We start from the raw sequence: 17,080 nt of genomic DNA on the forward strand, positions 1-17,080 counted from the left end.
AAAGTATAGGTGTAGTGATAAATTAATGACTTAATATATAACAAAATATAAAATTAAAAATAATAATAAATATATTTGTGGTAGTTTAAATGAAAATAGTTTCCATTGGTTCATAGGGAATAGCATATTTGAAAATATTAGGGGGCATGGCCTCATTGGAGCAGGTTGTAGCCTTATTGGAGGAAGTGTGTCACTGGGGGTGGGCTTTGAGGTTTCAGAAGCTCAAGTCAAGCCCAGTGTCTCTCTCTCTCTCCCTGCTGCCTATGTATAGGATGTAGGACTCTCAGCTACTCTCCAGCACCATGTCTGCCTGCATACCATCATGTTCAGTTCCATGATGATAATGGACTAAACCTCTGAACTGTAAGCCAGCCCCAATTAAATGCTTTCTTTTATATGAGTTGCCTTGGCCATGATGTCTCATCACAGCAACAGAACTTTTACTAAGACAATATTATTTTTCAAAGATTTTTGTTACATGTATTTATTTGTGTGGGCAGATAAGGTGTGTGTGTGTGTGTGTGTGTGTGTGTGTGTGTGTGTGTGTGTGTGTGCTTGTGCAGTATCATGTGTAGAGATCAAAGTACAATTTTCAAGGGTCAGTTCTCTCTTCCCACCATGTAGGTCCCAGGGATTGAACTCAGGTCATTGGGTTTGGTGGCAAAAGCCTTTATCCATTGAGTCATTTCTTGGGCTGCTATCATGGAATTTTTTAATATTATAAAATCTCTGAAACAGAATGACATGGGGATAGTCTATAAAGAAAAGAATTTGAAGCTGGACATGGTGGTGCACTTATAATCCTAGCATTCAGGCTAGTGTCAGAATTGAAACTAAGGCTAATTTGAGCTACAAGGTAAGATTTTTGTCTCTAAGAACTGAGAGAGGGATAGTGGGAAAGAGAGAAAGGATAAGAGGATGAGGAGAAAAGAGAAAAGAAGAGGAGAGGATGGGAGGGGAGGGGAGGAATCCAGGACTTAAAGGAACTAACAGAACTACGTAGCATAGAAAATAGAAAGTAAAAAGAGCTACTTGAAAGTAAAAAAAAAAAAAAAACTTGAGCATAGCAAAGAAGGGGTACAAGTGAATTTGGGGGATGATAACTGGATAAAGGGGACTATTTAAAACTGATATGTCTTGCAGAAAAAGAAACCATAAGAACTTGAAAAGAGAAACAGTCTAAGCCTGGACAAGAGACTTCATAACCATGCAGGGATACTGTGACAAATGGTACCATGCCTTGTGAGTACTGTCATCAGACACTTTGTTTGTTTGTTTGCTTTTTTGAGACAGGGTTTCTCCGTGTAGTTTTGGTGCCTGTCCTGGATCTCCCTCTGTAGACCAGGCTGGCCTTGAACTCACAGAGATCCACCTGGCTCTACCTCCTGAGTGCTGGGATTAAAGGCGTGCACCACTGCCGCCCGGCTTCATCAGATATTTAAAGAGACTCAGTGTCTGAAGTTAAGGACCTGCATTACACCATCACCATAGCAACGATCCTGGGCACATTATTTACCCTTGGTCCAGCCCTGTGCTGGAAGTTCTGCAGCATACATCACTGCTCCTACACTATCCCATCCACAAACTCAGGATACAGTGCCTGCCTCATCAGTCACAAAGGTTAAATCAGGACAAGACGAAAGGTGCCTGGAGGGGAGCTGGGAAGATAGTCAATGTTATATTTGGTTTGCTATTATTGGGTTCCCAGAAAGAAGTACAAGGAGAATTCAGAGAACCAGCGGCTTCTAGGGTTGGGGGTGCGTTTACAGAATAATGCATGGTATAGAATGTATGTTTGCTCTAGCATCCCACTGGCCTTCCCCTGGGTTTTGGGGGCCTTGCTCCATATCCTGGATCCAGACAGTACTGAACCTTCTGCCTCTCCATCCATGGGAAACTCCACCACTTTCTAATGGCCCTTCTGCATGTTTCCCTCTTCCTCAGTTCCCTCAGCTTTCTATCCTGTATCCAGTGCTTACTTTAAGATCTCAGCCTAACTCTTGGAATTATTCCAAAGGAAGCTCAAAAACCCACTTTAGCGAACTATGCTGGATGTGCCTGCATTTAAAACTCTCCATTACACCCTCTCCCACATAGCTTAGTAAGTGGAGAGCTTCTACCCTGAGCGTGCGTTTGCCCAGCTCCCTGGTGATCCCTGCTGAATTATTGTTGCTTACCTTCCAAACCATTTCTTCATTCTGGGAGACTGGAAAAACAGTAGAGTCTAAAGATATCACTAGAAATATGAAGAAGATGATGATGGTGGTGATATTAACAGCTAATATTTATGCCCACTAGATTATTATGCTGAGTGCAGGATGATTGGCTGGCTCAGTCCTCACAGTCATCTGTGGTAAAGCTTCAATCAGTGTTCCCACTTTACAAATGATGCTGCTGAGGTGTGGAGGGATTAGGAATCACATCCCTTAGGAGACTGGATTAAAGCATAGGAAGTCTCATGCCAGGGCCCACACTGGCATCCAAGACAGTGGGATCCGCAGCTCCAAGACCATTGGAAGCCAAGTATCCCGAGTTAGAGCCTTTCCAGCGTGCAGCTTGTTTTGGGAGCCCTTCCAGCTTGCCTGCCAGGCTCTGTTTCTTTCAGTTCATTTTTTGGCAGTAGCTAATGAATCCATCCTCTATAACATCCCTGCAGAGAGCACTGCAGGAATTCCATATCCACGCAGGGATGAGAACAATGGGCACAGTTCATTAAGTCCATCTCCTCATCCTTCCCAGGGCTGCATCCCACAGTCCATCTCCTCATCCTTCCCAGGGCTGCATCCCACTCTTCTTCCAGGAAACGAGAAGCAAGGAAGCACTAATTGTCTCTCATAAAGCTAAGACAGCCCCCCTGTTCTGCCTCTTCCCTGTTCTGGCTCCTCCTTGCTCAAAGCCTTTTCTCAGAAGCAGAATCTTGATGTGGAGGGTTTCCCTTCCCCTTCTAAGCCCTGACTCCCATCCCCAGGAAATATGGCTGAGTGCCCTGAGACAAAACACAGAATCTATACTACAAAAGGCCAGCACTTGCTCAGAGATATCTGTGAGATGCTCTACCATGAAGGTGCATCCTGTAAATGTGTTTGCTCTGGCTTCTGGAAGTCCTCTCTTTGTCTTTCCCAGGGTCTCCCCCAGCACTTCCTTCTTGCTCCCTTCAATGGAAGAGTCATAGAATGACATTTTAAGCCAAATCTCCAACTAAGGTCCCATACCTCACTCTTCCCCGCAGGAAATTTATCCAAATCCAGGGTGTAACCATCAATTCTCACCTCCCCAATTTCCAGATTCCCCTTCGGAATGTGCTTCTCTCTAAATTTGGGTTGACCTGCCAGTCAGTTCTCCAGGCAGGACCCTTGGGCAGCTCAGACTTAACTTGTTGAAACCTGGAAACTTTCTCTTCTCCTTCAAATCTGGTACTCTTTGCTCTTCTCTCTCTCTGGGCAAAGGAACCTTCCAAAGCCCTGATGCCCAACTAACAAAGGTGGTTATTGTGTCCAATTTTCTTCCTGCCCCACCTACAAGCCCCAATTTCTTCAGCACCCAATCCTGGAATTTCACCTCTTTTTTTTTCTGAATATCTGAAGGACTGCAATCAGAGTGTTCTCCCTTTGTTGATGCCTTTCATTTTATTTATTAACTTACATATTTGTTTGGATACCTTATTTGAGACAATGTCTCATTATGTAGCCCAAGATGGCTTGGAATCTGTTTATTGCTCAGATTGGCCTCCAACTCATGGATTCTCCTGCTTCAGCCTCCCCAGTTCCAGGCATGGGCCAGCATGTCTGGTAGTGGTGGCAGTGGGCAGTGGCGGCAGCTCCTCTTCCTCCTCCTCTTCCTCCCCCTCCTCCTCCACCCTCTTTCTCCTCCCTCTTTCCTCCCCCTCTTCCTCCTCTCCTATTCTTCTTGAGTCTCACTATTTATCCCCTGGCTAAATCAGAACTGCAGAGACTTTTCAGTCCCTGCCCCTTTCCTTCCTCTGACTTCTGAGTTCTGGAATTAAAGGTGTATGTCACCATGCCATCTTATTCCTCATTAAAAAAAAACTAGAAGAAAAACACAAAGCTCACATGATCCCACTCAGCTAGGAGTAACCACTGGCAGAATGCTGGTGTGCTACCTGGTCCTTTGAGAACTTTCCTGTCTCTCTGTGTGTGAAGGAGGGAGGCTGGTTACAACAACAACAAAAAGAAGAAGAAGAAAAACAAATGGACTTAGGAACAGAGGGAAAAGACAGACAGACAGACAGACACAATTTTGTTAGGGAATGTGATGAATGCAAGAGAGAAAATCAAACTGGTTTTTGGGAACTGTCAGAGTTAGTGGCCATTGTCCACTTGACAGAATCTGAAATTGCCTGGGAGATGGGCCTCTGGGCATGCCCATGGATAACTGTCTTGATTACATACTGAGGTGGGAAGACCCAGCCACTGTGGAGACACCGTTGCCTTGTGGGAACATGAACATCAGACAGGTGTCATTCCCCATCAAAGCATCTAGATCCCTGAAAGGTCTGCAGGACCATGGCTGAGAACATCAATAAACGGGTATTCTCTTTAGGCTGTGTCTCTGGGAACTCAAATCCACAGCTTTGAGGGATCTGGAGCTGGCCAGGCTGTGGTTCGAGGGCCCTTGTCAAAAACAGTTGTTTGTTTAGCTGCTGGTATCTCTAGGGACTCTTAAACAGTATCCTAAAATCCTTGGGAACAATCAGCCTGTCTCCTTTGTGGGTATTTTCCCCATCATGCTGAATATTCTCCATAGTCATTTAGTCTCCCTACTTTCCTCTTGGATCAGATACTACTCATTCCTCATGACCTTGTAAGGCCTCAACTATGACTTATCCTCATGTGCACCAAGGGAAGGAGAGCCGGCAGCCCACAGTGCTCCATTCCCAGTCCCATTTGAGCTGCCTGGGGGGTTCTCCCAACCCATCCCAAAGGGAGCTTAGTGGCCTACAGCCTCTCAACCCTACCTTAACCTCTGACTCACTCTTTTATCGACCTTGATCGGCTGATCATCTTCAGAGCTCTGCCCTCCTACCAGGATCGAGAGGGAAGGGGTGAGTGAGTGGCCACAGAGCAGTCAGCAGCAGTGAGAGTGCACTGATCCTCTTCTGCATCATACTTAAAGGTTGAAGATTAACAGAAGCCTAGTCAGCCTCTGTCCAAGAATACAGTCCAGAAACAGGCTTAGCGCATTCCAGAAAGATCAGAGGAAGCCCAGAGAGGCAGTGAATATTTACTCTGAGCTTCTCTGAGCCTTGGAATGGTCCTAGAGGTGAAGGAGGAGAACGTGAGGTGCTGAACTGGATCCCTTTTGCCAAACCGGATAAGGTTGATTGTAACTAAGAAGTATGTGTTTTGGTACAGGTGATGGATAAGGTGGGTTACCACCTACCAATGCCCTTCTAAAGCCTGAACAAAAACCATGGAAACCACATTGTTTAGATTTCTTCTTCTAGTCTCAAAGCTCTCTCTGGGTCTTATGAACTTGAGAGAAGCCAAGGAACCCCAAATGTACTACATGGAGCAATGATGCCCCTAAATTCATTTATGAATAGGTGACCACAGCCAATAAAGTGCTTACTTCAAACATGACGAGTTGAGTATGAACCTCAGAACCCACATACAAAAAGCCAAGTGAGATGGCACATACTTATTCCTGTGCTAGGGAGATGGAGACCAGTGGTACCTGGAGCTTCCTGGCCAAACAACCTAGCCTAGTTAGGTCTCAATAAGAGACCTTGTCTCAAAACAAACAAACAAACAGACAAATCTTCTATAAAACAAGGTAGCTAGTTCCTGAGGAAGGATACTTGAGGTTGACTGCCAGCCTCCATATACAGGCAAACAAACAATGCTCCCAGATGAACATATACCCAACACTGCACACACATAACACACAGACACAGACACAGACACAGACACACACACACACACACACACACACACACACACACACACACACACATCAGTATACAAAATTACTTAAAACCAGGCATAGTGGAGTAAGTCTGTAATCCCACTGCTTAGGAGGCAAAGGCAAGAGATTACAAGGTTGAGTCCAGCTTGGGCTGCATAGTACATCTGTCTCCCTAATTTTGATGCACGGCATAGAGTTCCAGCAGAGGAGAATTCAACTAGTGTAGGGGCAGTCTGATTAGAGAGAGGGGCTAAATGTTTGATGCCAGAATTTTTCTTATGCTCCCAACAAGTTACTGTCCCTATTCAAAGTAAAATTCCATGACAAGGCATGGAGGAGAGGGAGGTTCAGGTCATGCATAGCAACTGCAGGGTGGGGACTCTCTAGGGAGAGCTGGGAATACTTGAAAGCAGGCGATTGTGAAGAGGCAAGAAAACCAAATGGATGTGTTGTCAGAGAGAAAAACAAGGAATTCATGGAATGCCTGCTGAGGAGAAAGAAAACTCTTAAAGAGATCAGCCAGCAAGAGGCCCCTGGAGAGCATTTGCCAGATCCCAATAGTGCCAACAACCCACAGTCAGAATCCATCGATGTGCTCCTACTGACTCGTATGCACCAGATGCAGATGCACAGATGTGTCATCGGGAAAGAGCTTGAAACTTCCAGGCTATATTTGGACATAAGAATATAGAAGGATACACAAAAATACTGAAAAATATGCAAAAATAAATATAATGTCTACACATAGATAAATGGATACAAATATATTGATTTGCCTAATGAAGCTAAACCTTGGCCTGGGTGCAGATATTAGACAAGATCCCTCCTAATCCTAGCTATTTAAGATCTCAAAAGTTAAAGATTGTTCTCTGCTTAACACTATTTTATTGTGACAAACTCCTCATCCTGGGCATACTTTGCCTGGATTAAAAGAAGAATGAAGTATTTTCTTTATAAACAACATCTTAGAAGTCCATTCCAGCTCTGCCTTGGGTTGACTATGATGTAAGTCTTTTACTCTCCATGAAACTCGTCCAGGCACTACCCTGGATCTAAATAAACCAAAGCACACGCTAGGCCTCAGATCTTCCCTCCATTCCTATGGATGGCAGCGGCCCTTCTTGTTCCAGCGGATGTGGATGAGGAACACTGCTTAGTCTTCTCTGTGGTGCCTACGGAAGGTAGAGCTGGGCTCCTAGACCTGCAGCCCCCTGTTCATTCTTCACCCCCAGGGAAGGCAACATTTAGAGGCACCTCTGTCTTGTGCACTGAGGGTTCTGCGCTAAGATACACTTAGAGACAAGAGTTGGAACTCGCATCTCTCTTCCTCTCCATCTTTCCAACAAAACCATGCTCAGGCAGCTGCAGGCTCTTGGCACAGCCCTCAATGGCGCAAGCACTCCCCTATGGCAACTATTGTGCAATGAATGACATCAGTGTCCAATAAGACCCTCAAAGAAAGGTCAATGGAGCCCATGCCAAGGCCAGCTGTTGCCCACTCCTCCCCAATACTTCCATCAGGGTACCCACTGACACAGCTCTTCTCAACTGGCTCTGCATCTGTGTCAAACCACACAGGAACTGACACAGAAGGCTTTTGTACCACAAGACCTAGGTTGCTGGGCATACCACAAGGGGAACCCATGACATCATAGATGAATCCAAGTTCAAGGGAATGAGTTATTAGCCACACTGTGTTTTCAGTACAATGCCAGTGTTGTCCCCCGACTGAGTCCCACACACACCTCATTCTAAAATGTTTACCAAGGAGCTGACTCTTTCTCTTTCATTGGTCCCCAAGGCCCTTTTGAATGAACCCAAGAGAAAAAAAATATTAAGCACAAAGTTTAAAGTAACCAACACAGAGGTTGAAGACTTTCTGGAAGTCTGGTTAGGATCAGAGAAGAGAATGGTAAGCAGAAAACAGATACCATTTAAAATAGCCCTCCATTTCCGAGAAACGATGTAGGAAATGGAATGTGCCCAAGACACACTGGACTCCAGGGCGGAAAGGGAGAAATACTCCGGCACTGGCTCCTCACAGCCTGTCGATCATGTCCTCTTCCTCCAGGAAGGGTGCTGTGAGCCGCAGGAATATATCATAAGGACTCAGCTAGTTATGGCAAAGTCATTACCTGGAGGGATCAAGAAATTCCTCCAGAAAAAGTCAAATTCCAAGGAGCTTTTGGTGTTATTTGGCTTGTTCCATATCAGCTGTATTCTGTTATAAAAATCATGTGTGCCTTCATATTTTTCCCCATTGATTTTTCCCTAAGAAGGGCCAACAGTGTGGACTGATCACTCTCTGGACATATACATTCAAGGTATTTGGAGAACAGCCTCAGGAAGGCTTCCTCTGGAATCAGATATCTCCCTTAGGCACTTTCAAGGACTAACAGTAATAACAGCCCACACTCAAGTCTCCTGATTTAAGGTAAATTCCACAAGGAGACACCACCTAGGTCAGGTGGGTGTTAAGTAATAGCTTTACACAATTTAGCTCAGACCCTCCTTTCTTACACCCTTGCTAACTTTATAGAACTCCTTATCTAACCACTTTTAGGAATATTTAGATAACCTTCTGTGCTAATAGCTATGCTCAGCCAGAACCCCAGTTCAGGCCTCCCTGTAATTATCATCATTGGCAGCATCCGGCCAGGTCCATCCCTAGATGGAGAAAAGTACCTTATCAGAGATACCTCTGTTGTCTCTAAGAACAGACTTAAGCATCCAGGCTACCTGTTTGAGAAGGCCTGGCAGATGTGTCAATTAAGCTTAACTTCTTCCTTTCCCAAATCTTACCTTAAGTTCCAGATCTCCCTTTAACTATCACCAGAGGCATCTAGCTGTACACAGGTTGCCTAGTGACCAAGCACACTTTCCCCCACCCTGCAGAAAAAAATGGCATGAGAGGACTGAGAAGAGAAAAGAGAATGGAAGAACTAGATGGGTAAGAACTTGAGAGGAACAAACTGAGATGGGGAAGAACTAGGTTGAAGGGCTAGAAGAGAGGACTAGAGGAATGAGATGGAAGATGAGGAAGAGTCAGATGGGGAAGAACAAGATGAGGAAGAAACAGATGAGAAAGAAGGAGATGGGAGAAGAGCTGATATGGGAAAGAACAAGATGGATGAGAACCTAGAAGGGGAAGAACTAAGATGAAGGAATTATGATAGAACCTAGAGGGGACCACAGATAAGTGTAGAGAGAAATTAGGCAAGAAGGTGCTAAATGTGAAAGCAGAATATAAGCTTGTAACTGACACAGAATAATAAAGTATATGGACTAAGGGGTTTTGTGTACATAGATTCGTTTCTTTTCTTCAAAGATTAATTATCAGCTGGTTGTAGATTCTTCCCAGACCCTGGGAGGGAACTATCAAGGGCCTGGACCCCCATAGTCCCCGATAGAAGGGGATTCTCAAGATCCCAATACATTGAAAGGCACTGTTATTCAACCACACACAGTGAAAGTGACAGGGTTGTAGCAGTGCTTTTTTTCTATAACAGCGTGAAGATAAATTTTACATGACGAGTTTGGGCTAAAAGTCATGAGGTCTTCAAGGGTTTTAGAACAATGAGATTTTTCTGCCTCTGCACACTGACTGCTGGGATTGCAGGGATGTGCTGCCATACTTGTGTGATTCCTTTTCAATCTCACTTCACTGTAAGCATCTCCTGAAGTGGAGCACATTTTATTTAGGACTCAAAGCATAGATGCTCTACAAGAATAGCCAGCTGGTCGGGCGGTGGTGGTGCACGCCTTTGACCCCAGAACTCGGGAGGCAGAGGCAGGTGGATCTTTGTGAGTTCGAGGCCAGCCTGGTCTACAGAGGGAGATCCAGGAAAGGCACAAAACTACACAGAGAAACCCTGTCTCAAAAAAAACCAAAAAAAAAAAAAAAATAGCCAGCTCTCCTATCTAAATGTCAATATATCACTTCAGGACCGAGCCTAAGCTAGAATGACAGTTAGAAATCAAATTCTGCCTAAATTCAGGCTTAACATTTGTGAAAGGCTAAAAATGTATGGATCTTAGAATAATTTCTGCAAAATAAGCATACTGTGATCTTTGTCTTTGAGTTCGAATGACATCATCCTAGCGTGAGGGACAGATTGCCTCATCTCACCCTCTGGCTCATAATAAGATGAGTTTCTAGTGCTTTGACTTGGCTTTGACAAATGTGTCAAACATTAACCTAATGATGTTATGGTACATTTTTTTAGAAAGCTCTTTGCCAGTAATATTGCTTTACATCTTCATGGCATGCTGAGAACATCCATGGTTTTCATATTAGATATGTGAAATGCTCAAAATTCTAACAGTTCTGTTTTTGGGGACAGGGTCTCATATATCCCATGCAATCCTCAAACCCATGTAGCTAAGAAAGATGACCTCCAGAGTGCTGGGATTAGAGAGGAGACCATCTTGCCCAGTTTTGTGCAGTGTGGGGTACCAAAGCCAGGGCTTCATCATGTTGACAAGCACTCTACCAACTGAGCTACATCCCTAACACTCAAAATGGGTCTCTTTCCCTGGTTCCCTCTTTGTGGAAGGTTAATTAATGCCTATGGCAACTTATGGTCAATTTCATAGCTCTCACCCTAGACAGATTCCAACCTGACCACATGGTCTTGGTTGCCCTATCAAAAATGCAGCCTTGTTTCTATCTGTAGACTTGTTACAGTTTGTATATAAGATATCCTCTGCAGGCTTGTGTATTAGATACTTGGACCCCAGCTGATGGCACTCTTTTAGAGATTATGGAAACTCTATGTGGTGGGCCCTAGTTGGAGAAACAGACCACAGGTGAGTGTGGGCATGCATTTGAAAGTCAAGTCTATTCCCAGATCTCTTTCCCTTTCTGCACCATCTACCACAAGTTGACAGTCTCCTCCTCCAAATGCTCCTGACTGCTTTGACACTCCTTCACCACAGGCTTAATATCAATGTAGCCACTAGGAACTGAAACATTGGAATTATGAATATAATTCCTCACTCCTTCAAGTTGTTCTCTCAAACATGCAAAAGCAACTCGCTTGCGGCTGTGGTTGGTCATCCCTTGGTATGGCTTCTTTCTTCAACAGAGTGTTATCAAGAGAAATTTACTTAGGACTGAGCAGATGGCTTGGCCAGTAAAGTATTTGTTGTGCAAGTGTGACCATATGAGTTCAGATTCCACAATATCCATGTAAAAAAAAAAAAACTGGGAGAGGAATTATGTGCCTATATCCCCATTGCAGGGGACTCAGAGATAGGAGGATCTGTGAGGCTCACTGGACAAGCCAGCATAACCAAATTAGCGAGCACAGGGTTTAGTGAGAGATCCTGTCTCAAAAATATAAGGTAGATAGTGACTCAGAAAGACACCTGATATTACCTACATATACCTGCACACACAAACACACATGCACACACGCACACATGCATGCACATTTGCCATAATGTACAAACCTCCCTGGTAACTGGTGTTCTTCACCAATTGATCTGACAAGCTTACTGGCTAAAATTATGGAATACTTGGACCCTAGTGTCTGTTCTAAATCCTGAAGATTATATTACCTAGCTGCAAGCTTGGGCTGTGGAACCTCAGCCCAGTGAACCCTGCCTCTTTTATTCTGCAGATTTTTGATGTCTAACTCTTCAATGGCCTTTGAGCCATTCAACAGGCCTTTGTCCCATTCAACTTTCCCTTAGGTCCTGAGTTCTCATGATTCCCGTCTCTCTGGCTTGTGTCCATGCTTAGTCTCTCACTCTAAATTTCCAGAACATGGAATGCCAGGACCATAAAAGAGAAGAACACAGAGGCTGAGAAAAAGTCATACTCCATGTAAAATTGTTGGACTATTATGTAAGAAATAAACACAGTTTACCAAAGACTTATATTGTATATTCAGGAAATATTTAGAGGAAGTGGAGCTCACATCTGCCAGGCAGAGAGAGTGATACAACCCCTGTGTCTCCATCTGTCTCCTCATGCTCTTAAGGTCTCCACAAAGTGGGACTAGCAAGACCTTCGTTATTGGAGGGAAGAGATCCTAAAGCCAGCTTAACTATTAATTGGGTGAATTGTTAGGTTGAATTGTTTTTCATCTTCCTCATTTGTTCTAGAAGATTATGTTCAAAACAGAAAAGACAAGAGTTTTCTCAGACATATGGAGGCGGCACAAAACCAAATTCTTACAGATATGAGCTCCCCGGCTCAGCTGCCCGGGGGTAGTGTAGTATTTTCTCATTGCTGTGTCAGAATACCTGATAGGAGAAAAGTAAAGACTTCTTTTAGATCACAGTTTAGGGGGCTCATTCACTGCCCCAGGAAAGAGGTGGCAGAGAAAGTAGAGAACTCCAGCCGTGGATCTTTGTGCGCATGTGTTACATACATGTGCCTGTGTGAGTGTGTGCCCATGTATGTGCAGCCATGCATGCAAGTGTGTGCATGTTCATGCATGTGGAGGCCTTATGTTCTGAGACAGGGTCACACACTGAACCTGAAGCTTAACATCTCAGCTAGGCTGGCCGGCCAGTGAGCTCTAGTCATCCCCCTGTGTCCACCTCATCAGCACTGAATTGCAGACATGCATACTCACACTTTTGACATGGGTGCTGGGGAGCCAAGTTCAGGTCCCCATGCGATCATGATAAGTACTTTACCAGCTAATCCCTCTCCCTAGACTCGTTCCTGGTTCTTTAAGACACATGACTACTCTACAGAAGCCCCAAACTTCTTTCTGGCCTATCTACACAACACTGTGTGTATCAGACAACATGAAGCAGGTCCCGTCCTACAAATTGAGAGATACAGAAGCAGGCTCTGGTACTACTGGGGGCTGGTACATGACCAATTCCACAATGGAGACAGTTCAACAACTGGCTCGCCATCACGGAACAGCAGTGTCAAGGAGGAGAAGGGGCTTTCTCTATGGTACTAAACTCTATCTCCAAATATCTCTTCATCCATTCTATTCTCCCTCCATAAGGCCTAGACCCTCATCTCCCTAAAGGAATCTCATCCATTCTTCAGCTACTACTTCTGTTTAGAGATTTCCCAAGTCCACACTCCAGACTTGAATTCTCCCCCTCTCCTTTCTGGATAGTTGCAGCACTCTCCTCCTAGTCTGTGGAAGATACAACCCATGATATTCTTAAACACAAAGCACTCCCCGATTCAGGCGTCCATACTTTGAACTTGGTCCCAAAGTCTGTGGCCACTCCTTTTACTCTCCTGTTCTGCTGTAGCCAGTTTGAAGGGAGTGAGAAGGACACCTGGAGTGTTAATACCTTCTGAGAGGGTTTCACTTGAGAGGAAACTGTGCAGCCTGGATGCATGACCCCCATAAGATTCTACTAAGAACTTCTAGGTTATCTTGGCTCAGGAGCCCTTTATATGTTATCAGAGAGTTCTTTGATCATATAACTGTATAGTTTGATCACCAGCCCAAATATCTTTAGGTTTATTTTACTTGAAACTCATGGTTATGGGTAAAGTCCCTCTTCCCCATCCCAAGCAGGCCCATAGACTAGATAGGCAAAGTATCATTTGTGGTCTCATGTTAGTGGGCAGAAGCTTTTCATGTTATAGGGGTGGGGGATGCAGTCCTTCAAAGGAATCAGCTCTGTGCAAGGTCTCGAGCTCAACACTCCATCTCAGAGGGTCCAAGGTCTCAAAAGCTGTCCCCATGAGGATGCTTAAAGCTTGAACTATAGAGAATAATACCCCTCTAGAGGAATATCACTGAATTTAGATACTCACCACTGGCTTTTCAGTGATCTCTTCTCCCCTTCCCTTTTCCTCTCTCTCATTTTGAAACAGGGTCTCACTCTGAAACTGGCCCACAACTTACCATGCTCAGTCTTGCCTCCAATGGCAATCCTCCTGCCTCAGCCTCCAAAGTGCTGGGATTAGAGGTGTGATTCCCCCATGCCTGCCTCTTCAGTGTTAGATTCCATGGTGGTGTTTGCTTGTTTAGCAGCCCAGCTGTACACTGGAAGTCCTGTGCTGATTTCACTCTTTTTACTGGTGCTCACATCAAGAAAGCTCTCATGTCACCTACTCCAAAGCTATCATCCAGCCCTTCTTGATGATAGCATGTTCCTTCTTGTTTCCAGCCTTCTTCAAAGCCATCCCTGTGCTGCCAGGAAACCGCCTCCCATGGCAGCCCCTTCCTACTCTCCCGGCATTAGTTTTTTTGCTGCTCAGCTCTTTCTCATCCCTAGAATTCTTTCACTATCTACATGACAGAATGGATTTGAATAATGTGCAAATGTTCAGCCTTTCTCTTCTCCAGCAAAATGCTAATGTCCTCTATCAGAGTGGCTTACAGTTGGATAGACTTTCTTGAAACTCTGTGGATCAGTTACTTTTCCTGCTGCTATGATAAAGCATGTTGACAAAAAAAACCCACTTCGGGTAGATAAGGTGTATTCTGTCTCACGGTTCACAAAGCATCCACAGTCAGACAACAGAGAGTAACGAATACAGACATAGTATGTGGCTCACTTTCTCTGTTTTATGCAGGGTCCCCTGTGTAAGGAACAGCCCCATCCACAATTAAGACGGGTCTTCCCACATCAATTAACACGTAATCATGATAATCTCCCAAGGTCATGCCCAGAGACTCATCTCTCAGATTAGTCTAGATTCTGTCATGTTGAAAATTAACACTAAGCATCTCACTCCCATACTCTTGAGCATTCTACCCATCTGTTGGCACAGGTCTTCTCCCCCATTCTTATCTCATTCACATAACAAACTTCCAAGAGACCTTCTAGACTCACTTATGCCATCCCCCAAACATTCCTCTCCACCTCCCACCGTACACGCACCCCTTTTATCTCCAAGAATTGGTCCCCACCCTGTGGCACAATAACCAAAGCCTCCATCTCTACTCTGTTGATCATTTGGCATGTCGGTTTTGTCTAATTCTCTGTTTCTTTTGGCTTCTCGTGGGAAAAGGCTCCTGCTTATCTAGGTATCCCCGGTGCCTCACAGTACACAATTATATATTTGTTTCATTCTTGGAGAATCTGAGTCTGGAGTCAAAGCCAAGATGAAACTTGGGGGAGAGTCGAGTGTCCTGAACAAGAGAAGGGGGTGGCTGCACTCTGGCAGCTCTGAGGAATTTACCCAGTTGCAATTTTAATCACCCAGCCAAGGCTGTGAAGTCCCTGGATTGACCAAGATTTCTGACACCCAGATAAGCACTTCCAGGCTGGTTATCTCACTTAATTCTCTCTGACTCACAGTGGTTATCTCTCTGGTACCTGAAGTGGTTTCCGTTCTGCCTCTCTATAGCCCTTTTATACAAAAACCTTGCCCATCCAAGCTGGAGAACAGGGGCAGAATTTTCAGGAAGCGGAGAAAGAGAGCAAGCTTTTCCATTTCCAGCTGGTTCCGTGCTTCCAAATGCTGACAAATGAGTGGCGTGCTCCTCTCCACAGGCTTTCTTTGTGTGGCAGTCAGATGTCTGTTCTCAGAGACACTCCGCATTTCTAGGCATGACCTCATTTAGGGAAATCTTAAATTACCTCAAAACCAAATTTTCAAATGGGGAGCTCCAAGTTCTTTAAAGTTAGCTGTGCTACCGCAAGATGGGTTGGTAGGTAAAGGCGCTTGCTTTCAAGCTGGACGACCTGCGTTCTAATTCAGGGACCCACATGGCAGGAGAGGGAGAGAGCCTTCTCCAGCAAGTTGCTCTCTGGCCTCTGCCTCAGTGTTGTGCACACTCGCAGACAAACGCACACCCACTGAATAAATTAAGGTAAAAAGTTAAGTATCTATTACATCAATGTGAGGGAACAATTTTTTTTCTTGAAACTGCAGATCTCAGAGCTTACAACCGGCCCAAGGAAGTTATTTTGCCTTCTGTTCATGTATTAATTACTTCATACTTTGGCTCAGGCAGACAGACCGACAGACCGACAGACAGACAGACAGACAGACAGACAGACACACACACACACACACACACACACACACACACACACACACACACACACGTTTCCCTCATTATCCTCTGGACCCTGCCCTATGTCCTAGATCTCTATTTTGAAATACATTCCTGAAACATCCATCCACTGGTGACAAAGGCAGATAAATATGAGCATGGAGCTGAAATGCCTCTAGTCACACATGGTTAGTCATTGCACTGGGTGAGAGGTCAGCAAACTGTGGCCCACAGCAGAACCCAGACCTCAGTTAGTTCTGCGAAATACAGTTTTATTAGAATAAGACACTACTATTTCTTTGCATGTTATCTATGGTTGCAGGACAATAGGAGAATTACCGGGCTGGAGGTATAGCTGAGTGGCCCAGTGCTTGCCTCACATGTGTGAAGTCTTCTGTTCAATGCCCAGTACCACAAAAGAACAAACAAAGCAAACATACACATTGGTGATATGTAGTTACAATGACTTCTGGGGCTGCAGACATGGCTCAGAGATTCAGAGTTCTGGCTGCTCTTGCGAAACACTAAGTTTAGTTCCCTGCGTTCACATCAGCTCACAACCATGTGTAAGTCAGTTCCAGGGGATTCAACTTCCTCTTCTGGTTTCTTCAGGCACCTGACATACATGTCATGCACATACATATATATTCAGGCAAACACTCATACACAAAAAATAAAAATGAATCACTTTTAAAAGTAGGTACAATGGTAACAACCTGCTTGAAGGTATTACACCTTCCTAGGAAGCTCGCAAATCCCCAGAACTAAAACGAAGGAGGCTCGGCTCTTTTGTTATTTCCTAGGGCCACAGGACTGCTTCCAATGTAGATGCTTCCAATGATGTCTAAGATCTAAACAGGCACTCAGGATACCTGGTACTTCATACTAATTGTCTTTTGAATGATGCCACACAGTCTTTGTCTCCTAATCCCTCCCAGGTTTTTAGACACACTCTCATTTGATATGCTTGCAACACACCTTTTTTTTTCTGAGTCTTCACTCATTCTGGAAGCTTCATCCTCCTGAGTAGACCACAAGTCTGGGGAGGTCCTTTGAATTCCACTACTCATGCCCATCCCACACCTTCCAGATGTTAGGTTAGTGCACACTACCTCCCTTGATCCCTATCACCTAAAAGCTACTCCATTTATCCTGGTATCTTCCAGAATCCTCCCTTTCAAAATGTGGCAAGTTCACAGGTTCATGGAGAC

General features: G+C 44.6%; 1 protein-coding gene across 1 annotated transcript in view; it reads right to left on the minus strand.

Moving 5' to 3' along the window:
• Positions 1-17,080, minus strand: part of Itih5 (inter-alpha-trypsin inhibitor heavy chain 5) — a 92,976-nt gene that overhangs the window by 19,184 nt on the left and 56,712 nt on the right. The gene's annotated exons all lie outside the window — the stretch shown is intronic.

Source organism: Peromyscus leucopus, chromosome 5 (assembly GCF_004664715.2).
Source record: "Peromyscus leucopus breed LL Stock chromosome 5, UCI_PerLeu_2.1, whole genome shotgun sequence".
Lineage (NCBI taxonomy): Eukaryota > Metazoa > Chordata > Mammalia > Rodentia > Cricetidae > Peromyscus > Peromyscus leucopus.